Consider the following 19,051-nt stretch of genomic DNA (forward strand, 5'->3'; position numbering starts at 1 on the left):
TACTTAACAGATGATGGTTCCCTGGTAGTCTAGCAAATGTTCCATAGGCAATTTGGTAGCTTAGGAGAACAAAACAGAATTTCTCTGCCTAGGACATTTTGGTCCACCTCTTCATTGCTAATTTATAAATCATATTGTTTTAGGTGCATCTTTTATATTTCAAATTTCAAAGCAAGCTTCAAAAGTTAAAGTGTGATATTATTCCATTTATGTGAAATATCCAGAATAGGCAACTCCATACACATAGGAAACTTCATAGCCATTAATCAGTTGCTCCCATTCCCCTTTTGAGATGATGAAGATGCTTTGGAACTAAGAGGTGGTAGCTGCACAAAACTGTGAATGGACCAAATGCCACTAAATTGCTGCTTTAATATGGATAATTTCAAGTTATGTAAATTTTATCTCAAAAAAGTGTGAAAACCAAAATAAGAGTTCTTACTTTCCTCTCTGAAAGACTACACGTTTGATATACTTTTCTTTCCTCTCTAGACTTTTTCTTTCTCATTTTAACTGATATTGTTTAGGATTCAAGATAAAGATTGCTATTTTTTTTTTACAATACAGCAATAGTTTTCTATTTTTAGACATACTGCTGACATTCGTGTTATGCCTCATATGCATTAACTTTCTAGTCTAAATTGTGGATTTTTTAATTTCATTGTTCACTAGTATTTGAAGAAAATATTATCGCTTCTCCATTCTTGAATATGTTGCAGCATTCTTTGAGCAATTTTTAAAGTAAGAGTATACGTATTAAATGTTTTCTGAAGCCTTTCATTCCTGAAGATGACTTTCAGTTACTTTCACTTACGAATGATAAATAAAACTTTCACAAAAAGTCAAACACAACTAAGTGACTGAACAACAACAGTCATCAGAGAAATGTAAAATCAAAGCTACAGTGTCAAAATGATGACTAACCTCAAAAAGGCTGCATATAGCAATGTTGGTGAGAATGTGGAGAAAAGGAAACCCTAGTACACTGATGGTATTGTGAACTGGTGCAGCCATTATGTGGTGCAGCCACAAAACATTTTGGAGGTTCCTCAAAAACTAAAAGAACTACAGCAATGACACAGAAATTCCACTGCTGGGTATATATCTGAAGAAAATGAAAACCCTAATTTGAAAATGTTACATGCACTCCAGTGTTCATAGCAGCATTACCATAGCCCATTTATAGAAGCAACCTGAGTACTCATCAACAGATGAGAAAGAAGATGTGGAAGAATCACAGAAACAATAGAATGTTGTTGTTGCTCTTGTTCAGTTGCTAAGTCATGTCCAAATCTTTGTGACCCCATTAACTGCAACAAGCCAGGCTTCCCTGTCATTCACTATGCCTCTGAGTTTGCTCTGACTCGTGTCCATTGAGTCAGTGATGCCATCCAACCAGCTCATTCTCTGTCGCCCCCTTCTCTTGCTCTCAGTCTTTCCCAACAATCAGGGCCTTTTTCAATGAGTTGGCTCTTCACATCAGGTGGCCAAATTATCTGAGCTTCAGCTTCAGCGTCAGCCCTTCCAATGAATACTCAGTGTTAATTTCTTTTAGGGTTGACTGGTTTGATCTCCTTGCTGTCCAAGGGACTCTCAAGAGTCTTCTCCAGCACCACAGTTCAAAAGCCTTAGTGCTCAGTCTTCTGTATGGTCCAACTCTCACATCCGTACATAGCTATTAGAAAAGCCAAAGCTTTGACTGTATGGACCTTTGTAGGCAAAGTGATATCTCTGATTTTTTATATTCTGTTTCAGTTTGTCATAGCTTTCTTTCCAAGAAACAAGCCTCTTTTGATTTCATGGCTGCGGTCACCATCTGCAGTAATTTTGGAGCCTGAGAAAATAAAATCTGTCACTGTTTCCAGTTTTTCCCCACTTATTTGCCATAAAGTCATGGGACCGGATGCCATGATCTTAGTTTTTTGAATGGTGAGTTTTAAGGCAGCTTTTTCACTCTCCTCTTTTACTCTCATCAAGAAGCTCTTTAGTTCTTCTTTGCTTTCTGCCATAAGAGTGGTGCCATTTGTATATCTGAGGTTGTTGATATTTCTCCTGGCAATCTTGATTCCAACTTGTGCTTCATTCAGCCAGGCATTTCACATGATGTACTCTGTATATAAGTCAAATTAGCAGGGGAACAATATACAGCCTTGTTGTACTCCTTTCCCAATTTGGAACCAATCAGTTACTCCAAGTCTGGTTCTAACTGTTGCTTCTTGACCTGCATACAGATTTCTCAGGAGACAGGTAAGGTGGTCTGGTATTCCCATATCTTTAAGAATTTCCCACAGTTTGCTGTGATCCACAGTCAAAGGTTTTAATATAGTCAATGCAGCAGAAGTAGATTTTATTTTTTATTTTTTGGAATTCCCTTTCTTTTTCTATGATCCATTGAATGTTGGCAATTTGATCTCTGGTTCCTCTGCCTTTTCTAAATCCAAATTGTATATCTGGAATGTCTTGGTTCACATACTGCTGAAGCCTAACTTGAAGGATTCTGAGCACTACCTAACTAGCATGGGAAATGAGCACAATTGTACAGTAGTTTGAACAGTTTTTGTCATTGCCCTTCTTTGGGATTGGAAAGAAAATTGAACTTTTCCAGTCCTGTGGCCACTGCTGAGTTTTCCAAATTTGCTGGTATATTGAGTGCAACACTTTAACAGCATCATCTTTTAGGATTTGAAATAGTTCAGCTGGAATTCCATCACCTCCTCTTTATTTGTTCATAGTAATGCTTTCTAAAGCCCACTTGACTTTACATTCTAGGATGGTTCTAGGAGAGTGACCACATCATTGTGGTCATCTGGGTCATTAATTTCTTTTTTGTACAATTCTTCTGTGTCTTCTTGCCACCTCTCCTTAATCTCATCTTCCTCTGTCAGATCCTTGTGGTTTATGTCCTTTATTGAGCCCATCTTTGCATGTAATGTTCCCTTGGTATCTCCAATTTTCTTGAGGAGATCTCTAGTGTTTCCCATTCTATTGTTTTCCTCTATTTCTTTGCATTGATCACTGAGGAACGCTTTCTTATCTCCCCTTGCTATTCTTTGGAACTCTGCGTTCAGATGGATATATCTTTCCCTTTCTCCTTTGCCTTTCACTTCTATTCTATTCTCAGGTGTTTATAAGGCCTCCTCAGACAACCACTTTGCCTTCTTGCATTCTTTTTCTTGGGGATGGTTTTGGTCATCACTTCCTGTACAATGTTACAAACTTCTGTCCATAGTTATTCAGGCAATTTGTCTACCAGATCCAATCCCTTGAACCTCTTGGTCACCTACACTGTATAATCATAATATATTTGATTTAGATCATACCTGAATGGCCTAGTCTTTTCCCTTACTTTCTTCAATTTGAGTCTTAATTTTGCAAAAGCACCTGAACCACAGTTAGCTCCCACTCTTGTTTTTGCTGACTGTCTAGAGCTTCTCCATCTTCAACTGCAAAGAGTATAGTAAATCTGATTTTGGTATTGATCATCTGGTGATATTGATGTGTATAGTCATCTCTTGTGTTCTTGGAAGAGGGTGTTTGCTATGACCAGTACCTTCTCTTGGTAAAACTCTGTTAGAGTGTTACTTCATCATCATAAAAGATGAACTTCTGCCATTTGCAACAATGTAAATGGACCTAGAGTGTATTATGCTTAGTGAAATAGGTCAAGACTGAAAACAGTAAATACTTTATGTTTTCACTTATATTTGGAATCTAAAAGATAAAGCAAATGAATGTATATAACAAAACACAAACTGATTTACAGATATAGAGAGCAAATGAGTGGTTACCAGTAGGAAGAGGGAAACGGGAATGGAGGAGATCAGAGTATGGAATTAAGAGATACAAATTACTATGTAGAATAAATAAGCAACAAGGGTATATTGTACAGCTAGGGAAACATAGTCATTATTCTGTAACAACTTTAAATGGAGTATAATCTCTAAAAATATCAAATCACACCTGAAACTAATATAATATTGTAAATCAACTATATGTTAATTAAAAATCTGGTAATTTATTTCCATTTGTTCATCCCTGCAGAGGAAATTTATATTTTACCTCTGGAAAACTGAGAATATTTTATTAGGCATTGAGTGGTTTAAGTAAAGAAAGGAAAAGATTAGATTTTCCCTAACTTATTTTGCTAATACAGAGTTTCTGAGAAATAGGAAGAAATAAGAAAAGAATTAGAAACAGAAATATGAAGAGTTTCTTTTCTGCTTGTCCCTCTTTCCTCAACTGAGACTGAGGCTCTGACAATTGTGGTCTCAGGTGTTAACAAAGCTTTCAGGACTGAGGATTCTTGGAAATAAGGGAGGGCAAGGGGGATGGGAATGTACATGTCTTCTGTATCTATAATTATGCTATTCATACAGTGTCATTTTACACTGATGATATGATGATGATAGCGATGATTTTTATGTTTAATTGTTTATTATTTGTCAGATTTTGTGTTAGGCTTAACACACATCAGCATATTTAATCCCTGTGATCACCTTATGAAATATTAATTGTAAACATTCCAATTTTATAAGGAAAGGAAGTAAAGCATGGGGATGTTAAATAACTTATTCAAAATGACATAGCTTAGTCTGCTTGGCTGGGATACAGAATGTGCAGTTTGATTCTAGGATACGTGCTTTTAGCCATCTGACTCTAGATCTGGGGGGAGTGGGCAAGAATAAAGAAAATCACCTTTCAGAAGTGTAAAAGTTTAGGTCCAGGAAGAATAAGTAATTTGCCTAAAATAAATAGTAAAATTGGTACTTTAACCTTTGTCTAATTTTAACTATACGAAGCTACCTCTAGATGATCAGAATCAGATAACCTTAAACTTAAGACCAGAAGTAGTCTCAGAGATTATATCATTTCAGAGCCTCGTCTCTCATTTTACAGATAATCTGTAATCACTAAAATCTCTAACCCAAACCAATCAGAGGTCAGTTCTACGGAGCAAGACATCTTTACATATCAAAGGAGAGTTATTGTTTGAAATTTTATTTCTATTAAAAAAAAAAGAAATCAAGATGAGGGATCCAGTTCTTGATGGCAACACAGCTTTTCATAGAAAATTCAAGTGCCTCATTGTTTCTCTGCAACAAGACTACGACTTGGGAAAGGATTCTGTAGACACTGAGCTCATTGTAGAGACTGTGGGACCCAGAGATTTTCATGAGAGTGAACATGCCCTTCGAGATCAAAGCAGATTGTCTTCTAAGAGGCGTCCAGTGGGCCATCCTCTGAAAAGTGACCCACTGTTCAGCATAGCTCTTTCCAGGACACTGAATTGGAGCCAGCTGGTGCCTGGAACATACCTTATATGTCACCTTCTGATCTCTGTCTGGAGGCCAACTGTATGTGATTAAGCATAACAGACACAGAACTTGTGTTAAGCCCCGGATGTAACTTGTTGAGTGAAGAGCAATTGACTTGAAAATTGGACAAATGGATTAAGTTTCTTCTCTTAAGTCTCTCTCTTTCTCTCTTATTTTTAATAGAGCAAGATTGTATCCTCTGGGCCTAGTCAATCAGTGCTCACTGTTTCTGAGAAGGATATTCATGAGGTGCTGCACTTCAGGGATGCTAATTGGAATTTGAGATGAAATTTTTACCCTGACATGTGCATCACCCAATGAGGATGGCAACAAGTGGCATCAAGCTAAAGTGTGTTTTGGTCTTTCCCCTTATAGTGACCAAGTAATTTAGTCTTTCTTTTTTTTTTTTAAAAAGCTCTTGCTGCTTCTCAAACTTGCTTGCAGGTTGGAATCAACTTAAAAATTAAAAAGAAAAAAAAATACTAATGTCACTGCCGATCTGTTTTACCCAACATATTTTAATTTAACTGGTATGAGGTGTGGCCTGAGAACAGGGAATTTTAAAGCCCCTGAAGCAATTCTAATGTACAGCAGAGTCTGAGAACCACTGGAAACCACTTTTAAGCCCCATCACTCTGATGAGGCGCCAGCTGCAAGCATGTTTTATACCAACATGTTTGCGGAGTATAAACATCACAGTGCAAACTCTTGCACCCAAGAACCCTGGGCTGCTAGTGGACAATCTTTGGAAAAGTTTGAATTTGTAAACTGATAATACATATAATTCCATGGGCTCCATATGGTTCCTGTTATGCTGAGGGAACTATACACATTTGCCTTGCCCCAGGATGAAAAGATAAATAACAGATGTGGTTAATTTTTATCATACTTGTAGTGAGCAATAATAGAAAAATAAGAAATGAAGGGGGCAGTGAGAAAAGTAAAACACATGAAAATGAAATGCAAATCAACTACACTAGGTTATATCTTTGGATTTTAGAAATCCAGTTATATAATAGATAAGAAATAACTGTATCATATAATTTTTCAGTTCTAGGGAGGCAGTCTCTACAATGACAAGAAGCAATATTAAAATTTTGGATGTTAATAGAATAATCTTAAATTGTTGATGGCAATGATAACAAAAATTTATAGTTTGCCATGTGATAAGCACTGTTCTAAGCATTTTACACATACTATCTAATTTAATCCTGGTTACAACCCTGAGATAAACACCATTTTTATTTTACAGATGAAGAAACTGAAGCCAGAGAATTTAAGTAATTTGTCCAAGGTGACATGTTTACTACAAAGTGAAGCCACAAACTGAGCCCAGTTCAGATACCATTCAAACATATTCTAAAGGTCCTGGTGATGGCCTGGGGACAATCCTTTCACAGAGAAAACACTGGTCCCATCTACAGAGATGAAGCAGAGTGTACAGCTGGAAGAATCTTTTGGGGATAATTGCTACTAAGATTTAGGATGGCTGGGAATAAGAGTAATAATAGAATAATAATGCCAGGCACTAACATATACTTTGTGCCTGTATATACATATACATATACATATATATATAACATATACCGGGTGAAGTTTGGGTGTGATTCCCATATTCTCTACTTTTTTAACTGTGGATCTCTTACTCCTGATGGTCTACTTAAGAAGTCAACATATTGGCTAGGGTCTCTGTTGTTGTTGTTCTGTCACTAAGTCATGTCCAGCTTTTTCTGACCCCATGGATTGCAGCACTCCAGTCTCCTTTGTCCTCTACTATCTCCCGGAGTTTGCTCAACTTCATGTCCATTGACCCAGTGACGCTATCTAACCACTCATTCTTTCCTCCCCCTTCTCCTTTTTGCTTCAATCTTTCCCAACATTAGGGTCTCTTCCAATAAGTTGGCTGTTTGCATCAGGTGGTCAAAGTACTGGAGCTTCATCATCAATCCTTCCAGTGAATATTCAGGGTTGATTTCCTTTAGGATTAACTGATTTGATCTCCTTGCTGTCCAAGGGACTCTCAAGAGTCTTCTCCAGCACCCTCCCCTTTGAAGACTTCAATTTTGTGCATATTAGATCACTTGATGTGGTCTCACAACTTAATGAAGCTCTATTTCTTGTTTTCGTTTTGAGAAACTTTTCCCTTTGTATCTGACTTTAGATGGTGTCTCTTGCTATGTTCTCAAGTCAACTGTTCTTTCCTTTTGCAATGTATAATCTTTTGATTGATTTTTTTCTCATCATTGTGGCTTGCATTTTCTTGCTTCTTCGGACGCCTGGTAGTTTTTGATTGGATGCCAAACATGCTGGATATTCTTGCATTCTTCTAAATATTCTTTATTTTTTTTCTATGGGATGCTGTTGAGTTACTGGGAGGCAGATTGATTTTAGTATTTATCAGTTGGGACCAGAGTAGTGTTTAGTCTAGTGCTAATTATTCCCATTTCTGAATATTCTATTCAATGCTAGATGAATTATATTGTTTTCCTGGTGGTAACAGACACTGCTGGCCATCTTGTGTGCATGCCAGGTACTGTTGTATCTGAGTCTTTGGGGAAGATCTTTCCCCAGACTTGAGTAGCCTCCTCACATATATGCACTGCTCACTATATTGCATACATAAAGGAAAACCTCTAGCTATCTCTGGAGTTCTCTCTCTATGCAGCTACCCTCCTTGTATGCTGCCCTGTGAACTCCAGCCACCTTACCCTATCCAAATGTTTATCGTCAGCTCTTCGATTTGGGGACCTGCCTGATCTCTCCATTCCCATGCTGTGGCTTAGAATCTCTCGCAAGGTATAAATATGAAACAATCCTAGGCCTTATCTTATTTTTTCTGTGCCTCTTAGGGATCATGGTCTTCTGCCTCTGATGTCCAAAGTGTTGAAAACCATTGTTTCAAATATTTTTTCCATTGTGTTTGTTTTTTTCAGGTGGTTTTGTAGATCCTATTCCTTATACTCCGTCTAGGCTGGGAATGGAAGTATGAAAAATCTTCTCTTTTTTTTAAACAAACTTTTTGTTCAATCTTACCAGAGGTTTGTTAATTTTATTAGTATTTTCAAATAACCCACATTTGTCTTTCTGAAATCTCCTTATGGTATATTTGTTTATTCATAATATGGTATTTATATATTTTTGTTACTAATTTCACTTATTTTTATTATCGACTTTCTGATTGGCCCAGTGTCTTTACACAGACATACAACATAAACTGGAAACACTCCCACCCAGATTAACCCCTGGGCAGATGGTAACTCAGCTCAAGTAACTCAAGTGGCTCTTGTCTGGCATACAGCATATGTAGACTCACTTACAGTGAGGGAATTTCTTGCATAACAATAAAGTCCAGTGTTTCCTGAAGAAGTGAAGAAACATGAAAACTCCACATATCAAGGATTCTAATCTCCAAGCATCTTACTCTGGATTAAGTATTCACTTGGCAAGGAATTGTGTGATGGCAAGGTGTTACTTAAGTCATGATCAGTCACAGGGGAATAGAGCTCAGGGTTGGACTCAGCTTAGAATCAAGACTGGGAGCTGGTGAATTTTCACAGAAAACATAATGAACTCTATACTCTATGTCCTATGGCAGGAGGTGCACACAAACAGCCATTGCTCTAGAAATTTAGAAGGTGGAGAAGGATCAGTGGCCAGGGTGATGAAGAAAACCTTCATTATGTCAATGGGAAAGTCTTGAAACTAGTATTGAATGGAAATTTTATTAAATGAATACTTCAATTTCTTTTTGAGCACTTCTCAAGAAGATGGTCCCTATCATCACTGGCCTAAGTGTCTATGGTTTTTATTTTTTCTAAAGTTCTGGATATTTTCTCACAAATTTCTATAAGATTACATTCCTAAGCCCTGTGGCACAGACACTGTTCCCTAACACAAATATTGAGTAGCTACTGTTTGTGTTTCTCAGAACCTAACATACTTTCTTACAGAAAAACTGCATATATCTTCCATTTCCTACATAGATTAAAATTTTGAATGTGACTCTTTGGTTAGAGATAGTCTTTGAAGATTTGTAACCAGGCAAAGGCCACGAAGTTTTGTGCCATTAAATCAAATGGATCAAGTCACATGTCATACGCCCTACATTCAAAAATAAGGAGGTGCTTGTTTCTTCCCTATTCATGCCAACAGTCCTTTGTGTGTGTGCTCAGTTGCTCAGTCATGTCCGATTCTTGGCAACCCCATGAACTGTAACCTGCCAGGTTCCTCTGTCCATAGAGTTTTCTAGGCAAGAATACTGGAGTGGGTTGCTATTTCCTACTTTAGGGGAATCTTCTTGACCCAGGAATGGAACCTGTGTCTCTTGCATCTCCTGCATTGGTAGGTACATTTTTTTTTTTTTACCACTGTGCCACCTGGGAAGTCAGCAACCGTCCTAGATAAGCCAAATGTACTGCCATTTGCTGTGGGAGAGGCTGTGATAAATGTGTCCATCTTTAGAAAGGTCATAAAGTCTTGTGAGGAAGAGTTACAAACCAAAATATCTAGCAATGACCTGTTTTTGTTGCATTTACATGAATGCCTTTTATAGTTATGAGGACCTATCTGTGGTGATTCATCACAAAGAGGCACTAAGGATAACAGGAATCTCAAAATACAGTTCTCATTGATGTTAAGTCTGTCTTGATGAGCTATAACAACTGGGAATCACCACCTTTATTGACCTTTACAAATGCCCTTGCATTTAGATGAACATGACTTGAATTATGGCTGACCAGGAAAGAAAAATCAATACAAGTAGAAAAGAACGTGTTGGCCTATTGCTTAGTCTATGATATTTTAATAATTCAATTATTATACAGTTAGTGAAATACAGTAAACTAATTATAAGGAAACCAATTCTATTGTTTAAGTTGCATGATGTGTGTATTTAGTTCAGTTGTATATAGTAATCTATGACATTATTGAATGCTCACTTTGTACCAAAGAATATGCTAAGCGTCTTGTATATACTGTCTCACTAAAGATTTGTAACAATCCCATGACACAGATATGGTCATCATCCTTATTTTGTAGAGGAGAATATTAATACTTTTAAGTAACTTCATGATTAGACATGGTGGATGGGGTGAGCCAGGATTTGAACGAGAAAAGTTAGACTCCATTATGGTTGGTTGCACTGAGCTTGCCATGTAGCTGCCATGTATGATCACTTTGTGATGTAAAGAAATACTGTCTCACTTTATATGCACCTAGAGCTAACATACTATTGTTTATAAATTATTCTTGAATGAAATAGTTAATTTAGATATGTAAACAGATAGGAACTTAGCCAATAATGGTGTATATATATATATGCTTATACATGTTTGTGTAAACTTATAGGGTATATATATATGTGTATGCTTAGTTACTTAGTCATGTCCAGCTGTTTGAAACCCCATGGCCTATAGCCCGCCAGGCTCCCACTTCCCAGGTGGTACCAATGGTAGGGAACCCACCTGCCGATACAGGACACATAAAAGATGCAGATTGGATCCCTGGGTTGGGAAGATCCCCTGGGGAAGGGCATGGCAACCCACTGTAGTATTCTTTCCTGGAGAATCCCAAGGATAGAGGAGCTTGGCAGGCTACATTCCATAGGGTTGCAGAGTCAGACATGACTGAAGCGACTTAGCACCACTAGCACCACCATATATGTAATATATGTACAGTTAAGTGCAGAGTTCCAAAGAATAGCAAGAAGAGATAAGAAAACCTTCCTCAGTGATCACTGCAAAGAAATAGAGGGAAACAACAGAATGGGAAAGACTACTGATCTCTTCAAGAAAATTAGAGATACCAAGAGAATATTTCATGCAAAGATGGGCTCAATAAAGGACAGAAATGGTATGGACCGAGCAGAAGCAGAAGATATTAAGAAGAGGTGGCAAGAACACACAGAAAAACTGTACAAAAAAGATCTTCATGACTGAGATAATCATGATGGTGTGATCACTCACCTAGAATCAGACATCCTGGAATGTGAAGTCAAGTTTGCCTTAGGAAGCATCACTATGAACAAAGCTAGTGGATGTGATGGAATTCCAGTTGAGCTATTTCAAATCCTAAATGAGGATGCTGTGAAAGAGCTGCACTCAATATGCCAGCAAATTTGGAAAACCCAGCAGCAGTGGCCCCAGTACTGGAAAAGGTCAGTTTTCATTCGAATCCCAAAGAAAGGTAATGCCAAAGAATGCTCAAACTACCGCACAATTGCACTCATCTCATACACTAGTAAAGTAATGTTCAAAATTCTCCAAGCCAGGCTTCAGCAATACGTGAATAGTGAACTTCCAGATGTTCACTATTTAGAAAAGGCAGAGGAGCCAGAGATCAAATTGCCAACATCCGCTGGATCATCGAAAAAGCAAGAGAATTCCAGAAAAGCGTCTATTTCTGCTTTACTGACTATGCCAAAGCCTTTGACTGTGTGGATCACAATAAACTGGAAAGTTCTGAAAGAGATGGGAATACCAGACCACCTGACCTGCCTCTTGAGAAATCTGTATGTAGATCAGGAAACAACAGTTAGAACTGGACATGGAACAACAGACTGGTTCCAAATAGGAAAAGGAGTACGTAAAGGCTGTATATTGTCACCCTGCTTATTTAACTTACATGCAGAGTACATCATGAGAAATGCTGGGCTGAATGAAGCACAGGCTGGAATCAAGATTGCCAGGAGAAATATCAATAATCTCAGATATGCAGATGACACCACCCTTATGGCAGAAAGTGAAGAAGAACTAAAGAACCTCTTGATGAAAGTGAAAGAGAAGAGTGAAAAAGTTGGCTTAAAGCTTAACATTCAGAAAACTAAGATCATGGCATCCAGTCCCATCACTTCATGGGAAATAGATGGAGAAACAGTGGAAACAGTGGCTGACTTTATTTTGGGGGGCTCCAAAATCACTGCAGATGGTGATTGGAGCCATGAAATTAAAAGACACTTACTCCTTGGAAGGAAAGTTATGACCTACCTAGATAGCATATTAAAAAGCAGAGCCATTACTTTGCCAGCAAAGGTCTGTTTAGTCAAGTCTATGGTTTTTCCAGTAGTCATGTATGGTTGTGAGAGTTGGACTATAAAGAAAGCTGAGTGCTGAAGAATTGATGCTTTTGAACTGTGGTGTTGGAAAAGACTCTCGAGAGTCCTTTGGACTGCAAGGAGATCCAGCCAGTGCATACTAAAGGAAATCAGTCCTGTGTGTTCATGGGAAGGACTGATGTTGAAACTGAAACTGCAATACTTTGCCCACCTGATGCGAAGAACTAACTCATTGGAAAGGATCCTCATGCTGGGAAAGATTGAAGGTGGGAGGAGAAGGGGACGCCAGAGGATGAGATGGCTGGATGGCATCACCAACTCAATGGACTTGAGTTTGGGTAAACTCCGGGAGTTGGTGATGGACAGGGAAACCTGGTGTGCTGCAGTCCACGGGGTTGCAAAGAGTCAGACATGACTGAGCAACGGAACTGAACTGAATTGAATTTAGAATATAGAAAAATAGTTTAGACAATATTTGTGCATTTGTACAAGCTCAGTCATATCTGACTCTTTGCAACCCCATGAACTGTAGCCCACCAGGCTCTTCTGTCCATGGAATTTTCCAGGCAAGAATACTGAAGTTGGTTGCCATTTCCCACTCCAAGGGATCTTGTTAACCTAAGAATAAAATACACATCTTCTGTATCTCCTGCATTGGCAGGCAGATTCTTTACCACTTCACCATCTGGGAAGACACAATAATATATATATCATAAAAAATTATCAACTATTTTTCTTCTCCTTAATTTATCACTGTGGCTCAGATGGTAAAGAATACACCTGCAATGCAGGAGACCAGATTTCAATCCCTGGGTTGGGAAGATCCTCTGGAGAAGGGAATGGCTACCCACTCGAGTATTCGTTTTGGAGAATTCCATGGACAGAGGAGCCTGGCGGATCACAAAAATTTGGACATGACTGAGTGACTAATACACAAGCACACACACACATACACACCTATAAACACATTTGTACAGGCATCCATGCACATATGGATGTTCCAATTCACTGGGAAGGAAAGTGTGTTTCATTTTGTGCTGTTCCGTGTCAGGGCATATGCATGTGACTGCTACTGATGGGAAAGAGTTTCAGTTCAGATGAGGCCTCTATAGGAACCCCACCTCCCAGAACAAATAAAAGTCCCTTTCTGGGCACACATTGCTTGCATCTCCAAAACAGATTTTCTTCCATGCTGGCTCATATGAGAGCTTGCTATGAACACGTCTCTGTCCCTTTCTGGACTTAAGCAAGATTGGGGGACCTTTGTCTAGACTTCCCATCGGTGCTTGAACATGGGGGCTGCTCAGCAGACATGTCAGCATATGCCTGAATGTTTCTTTCCGAGTGAACCCTCATCTGTTCAGTAAGAGCTAATTTATGCTCACTACTGGTTTCCCTTTGAGATGGAGTCCTTATTAACACATCTTGATTTTTAGAGGATGAGGGATAAATGGGAAAATGGGTACATTCACTTTGTATCTTTATTTACTTAAAGTTTTATTTTCAGGCAAGTGGATTCAATATATGCCTTTCCCCAGGGCAAGAGGCTCACAAAGCAAGAGGAATGTCATTTTTCAGTCAACAGAAATAGAGGTAAGTCAATCTGGTGCCTACATGCTCTGTGAATGCTGGCAGCCAGCCAGAGTTCAGGTCTTAATTAAGCAGATTAGGCCAAAGAAAATACAAATGCAAACCCAGGCAAATTACCAAAAATTGCTGTTATTCCAGCATTCCAACACACAGGATTTCTGAATATAAACTGCCCCCCAAAATATTGTTGGTTAAGACGGAGGATAGCAAATCCTCTGGCTGACTGCAAATCTGTCTGCTGGAACTTCAGATATATAACCTCCAATCTGAGGCTTTTCCATACATACCAGGCAGGAGAGCCTCTGGGACTCTGTGTGTGTGTGTGTGTGTGTGTGTGTGTGTGTGTGTGTGTGTGTGTGTGCACGCATGCATGCACATGCACATGCATACACACATGCACTCTGAAGATTCATCATGTCAAAAGCAGTATTTGCTCTGCAGTCCTTGTTAGAATAACCACATCACACAATGGTTCCTTTCTAAATAAACAGAGGAGGAGAGCTGGCCGATAAGGCCCTTTGTAAGATACATCAGGCCAAATTCAATCAGCAGTGCCTGGATGCAGACAAGTGGTCTTCTATGTTGGCTGGCTTGGGGGACAATATCATCCATCCTGTACACAGGCCCCCATAATTGCGTCTCATTCCTGACTCCTGCAGAAAAAAAAAAAAATGACCCCCTCTTCCCATGGTTTGCAAAACACATGGGGAGGAAATAGCAGATCTGAGCTAACTGGTCCAAGAATTCTAACCAGATGATAGAAAAATGTTTTGTCAAAGTAAGAGTTCTTTGAATTTTTAAGAGCCCTATATAATTTAATACACGATCTTTTCAAGATAAAGTCCAATATGGGACCAGCAGAACTATCTGCCATTATTTCAGAACATTTTGCCAATTCTTTCCTTTTGGATTCTCCTCTGGAGAATGTTCTTTGTTAGTCCTCCCCCTACTTTTCTTTTTGGCAAGAGTATAAAAGAGTTTGCCACTTATGCAACACAGTAAATGACACAACTGAAGAAAAAATGCCTTGCAAAAGTGTACTGTGTTTTCATCTTTATTAAATAGACCCCATAAAAATAAATAAATAAATAAATAAACAAACCCCACAAAGAAGTGATTTTTAAGAAGTCTATTAACCTACCATTGGTTTGTTGGGGGAACTGGCTAGTGTTTTTCTCCCTGAGTCAGTCGCCCCTTTTACTTGTTTCCATGTTATTTGTTTTCAGCTTTTTGTCTGCAATAGTCACTTGAAACAGGAAGTACTCTTCAGAAGTTGATGCTCTTGACCAAGACTATGGATGAAGTGGATACAAGGCTATACCCTGAGCACTTCCTTTGGGAAGAAACAACATGGTGATTAGCTTTCCTGCTTTTTGGAGGTTTTCGCCTACAGGTGTGAAGGCACTGTTTGCCTATTTTGGTAGAGCCTTTCTCCTGACTTCCTAACCATTATCTACCCAGGTGTCTATATTCTCTGCCAAGGTAAGTCTACTGGGGGACAAAACTCCATATTTCATGATTATCTTCATTTAAAAAAAATGCTCTTCCCTTTATTGTGAGTAGTTGAAAGCAGTAATATCATAATAAGATTAATTCACAGAAAGGTAAGAATGACTGATAGCATTTTGAGGAATACCATTTCAAGTAATTTGTTCATACTTACAGAATAAGGACATACATTTCTTTGAGCATTTCATCTGTTTGAACATAATCTATTCTGTCCCTGTGTGTCATTTGAAACCCAGTTTTAGGTTTCAAATATATTATCATGATAAAGTTAATCCAAAAGGATAAATCTTTATTGCCACTATTCTAAGGACTAGGATAGATAAACAAGACCTCTTCAAACCCACAGATCATATCATATTGGAAACTGATTCCTCAGATCACTCTGTCATATTCTTATATCTAAACTAGGACCGAGGATTAAAAACTTTCCTACGGTGTCTTTGAAAGATCCTTCCTTTGCATGGATGATGGGGCAGAGTGGCTTAATATCAGAAAGCATGTTCTATAGAATAAAATAAATAAGTACATAATTAATTCCCATATAATCTATTCTGTTCTTTGCTTGGTCAGAAATTCCTACTGTTTGATCCTCTATCTGTGGAGTGAATATTGAAGAGGTAAAACAAGGCAGCTATTCACATAGGCGGGGCTTTCAGAAGACTCCTAGCTTGTGCGGATACAGAACTACAGAAGACAACAGTCAAGACAAGGGTAAAATGAGCTGGCGAAAACCTAAAGGCAATGGACTAGATAACATGAATTAGGAGTTAAAGCCTCAGAGATCCAAATGACTTTCCCAGTGAAAAATTCATTTATCTTGACCTAAGACAGGAAATGAGGAGGAGAAAGAAGCCACCAAGCCAAAGAAAACTTAAACATTTGAAGAGAGAAAGTCAATGTGCTCCAGATGCCTATGGTGGAGACATTTTGGGAAAATTTCCAGAAGTTTGATGGAGCTAGTGTGTATCAGTGGAATTGTGCCCTTCCTGAAGAGCCCTCTGGAGGGCCAATAAACCCCACTGCAGGTCACCATGCTGGTTGGACTCTCATGAAGAGGGAAAGGGAATGGGTAGAGCCATGGAGGAGGAGTGATGTCTTCAGGAATAATTTTCAAGAACATTTTATGATAATGGGATGAAGGTCTTCAGTGGTGATCAAAGATAGAGGGCAATTAACACTGAGAAGAAAGATTTATAAGTTTAGCATAGTAAAATTTGGTTTGGAATTCCCAGCTTTGCTCCCAACTATTTTAAGAGGTCCCTCCTGACGCTGTCTATCCCTATTGTGAAAACTCAAGTTTTCCGCAAAGTTACTAATGTCTCACATATCACGGTGTTGTGCTCTTTAACTCCCAAGATAATTATTCCTCTCAAAGCAAGGAAGTCACTGATGGGAATACAGTTAACTTTATTGGACAGCAAATTTGCATTTATTCCTTCTGGGAGAATTAGTCTGAGGCAGTATAACTTGAAGGATCTCTATAAAGAGTAAATACAGATTGAGACTTGGCCCTTGTTTTCCTCAATAATCTAGAAATATGATGGGCTTTAAGTGTCCTGCAAATGTCCTTTCTCTCCCTAGAACCCATGAACTCACTCTCCCCACCTCAGGCCATCTGGTGTTTGCATTAGACTTCCATGTGGTTTTTCACTCACAAGACCAAGTCTGCACCCACCCTCTCTCATGTCAGGAATTTGATCCCAGCAATGCTTTGTCCAGCACTTCCACTCCTTCTTTCACATGTTTCTTGAAGCACCATGATTTCCCTGAATAATAAAAGCTTTTTTTCTCCTTATTGTTTTTCTTCTATAGAGCCTCCAGATATGAAATCAAATGTTGTACATAAACTGTGTGTATACTTTATTTGTGTGTTTATTATTTATTCATAGGTATTGGTTGTTGTTTGCATCCATGGCTTAGATGTTCTCTGTAGAAATATTCTCTTTTTTTGTGTCAATAATGCCCATGTTCAGTTGTAACCTATTTAAGGGTAGAAAGTATACTCTTTAGCAAGTAGTTTTCAAAATGAATCTCTCTCTCTCTCTCTCTCTCTCTCTCTCTATATATATATATATATATATATATAGTATATATTTCAAAACACTTAAGTTTTTTTTGTTCAGTGGTTTTTGTAAGTATAATTTGTTGATGTTCAAAATGTTTTTCTGCTCCGAGTGCACAGTCACCGAGCAGACACTACACCATCGTGAATAACCCATAGCTAAAACTGCATTTGATAACGAACCATTGTTGCTGACAATGATGTTCACTCATTGCCTGTTTTTTTGGTTCTTTTAAAAACTGCCTTCAATTATAATATGATCTTTGATACTGTTTTTAATAAGTGAAAAACAATTTATAGTAACTGGCTTTCAGCAATTTGGGGTGAATCATTTCAGATAAATAAAGACAGAGAGCAGAAGAGATGAATTGTCTCTATAGTTCTCTCAAAACTAGGAGTCAGTGATATTTACAAGGCAAGTGGGGAAGGCATCCTTCTTTATTTCCAGTGTTATATTATCTCACCGCATGATTTTTAGGGATGTGGTGGGGCAGCCCTCTGTCACTCCCACTGCTGGTTTCCACTGATAAGCAGTTTGGAGCAAACAAGACTGTGTTCAGATTGGATGTTTGAGACTGAGCCCAGTAGCAGAGTTGTAAAATCGTGGATGAGAAAGGCCGGTAGGAGACACAGTGTGTGGCTGATATTTGTCTCTTCCTGACCAAATGCTGCTGCATATGGATGAACCTCTACAGAAACACAGTGTATCTCGTGGGGTGGGGTTAGGGGTGTGGGTGTCAATGGAAAGGTTGACATGACTTTAGGCGACTCCAGGCTGCAATTGCATGGCCTGAGCAATACCAGTGAAGGAGGCTTCCTTTGCTTCTGAGCTCTCCTCCAGAGAAGCTTCCACCAGAATGGCAGTGATCATGGTAGAGAGATGCATGTTTCCTTTGCTGGTGGATGGTCTAGACCATCAGACACACTTACCTGATTGAGGCCCCCACTTCTCTCCCTGCAGGGTCACTGCATTACACTGGCCTGGCTCCAGACTTCCTGAATCTGGCTACAACAAAAGCAACAGTCCCCCAAAAGGAGCCTTTTAGTCAATGGTTTAAATTCCTGGTTTTCTGTCCCTCAAGGGACAATGAAAGGGGCCTGACCTCTTGCTCATGTCAAGAAGGTTTGGAGTTCTCTGGAAAGAGGAGAGAGACAACTTCTTAACAGTTTGATTGGATAGCTGGAGTTACTACACAGGCACAGAAAAAAAGACTGAAGAGAAATAATGTGGAAAAGTTAACTGTATGGTGAAATTTCAGGTGATCTCCTTTTACTCTTTGCAAAATTCTCTACAAGAATGTATTTTAAAAATCACTAAAAATAAATAATGTTAAAATAGGCACCCAAAACCTGAACACAGTAAAATACTTTAAGTATGTGCTTATGTACAAAAATCCCAAACAAATCAAGGTTGTCAGAAATCACAAAAGATAATTTAATTCAAATTAAAGATGTGAGCTATTATCATTTTCAGATATTTACAGAATAGACTAGCAGGACTGAACTGTGTTTGTGGATGAGACA

The 19,051-nt window shown here is 38.6% G+C and overlaps 1 long non-coding RNA gene across 1 annotated transcript in view; it reads left to right on the forward strand.

Moving 5' to 3' along the window:
- LOC136176649 (uncharacterized) overlaps positions 1-18,214 on the forward strand; it is a 65,809-nt gene extending 47,595 nt beyond the window's left edge. The window contains exons 3-5 of the long non-coding RNA XR_010664605.1: positions 13,874-13,959; positions 15,183-15,438; positions 16,036-18,214. This is a non-coding gene — a long non-coding RNA (uncharacterized lncRNA). The remainder of the gene's footprint in view (positions 1-13,873; positions 13,960-15,182; positions 15,439-16,035) is intronic.
- The last annotated feature ends 837 nt before the right edge of the window (positions 18,215-19,051 follow it).

The sequence above is a fragment of the Muntiacus reevesi genome, chromosome 10 (assembly GCF_963930625.1).
Source record: "Muntiacus reevesi chromosome 10, mMunRee1.1, whole genome shotgun sequence".
NCBI classification, from domain to species: Eukaryota; Metazoa; Chordata; class Mammalia; order Artiodactyla; family Cervidae; genus Muntiacus; species Muntiacus reevesi.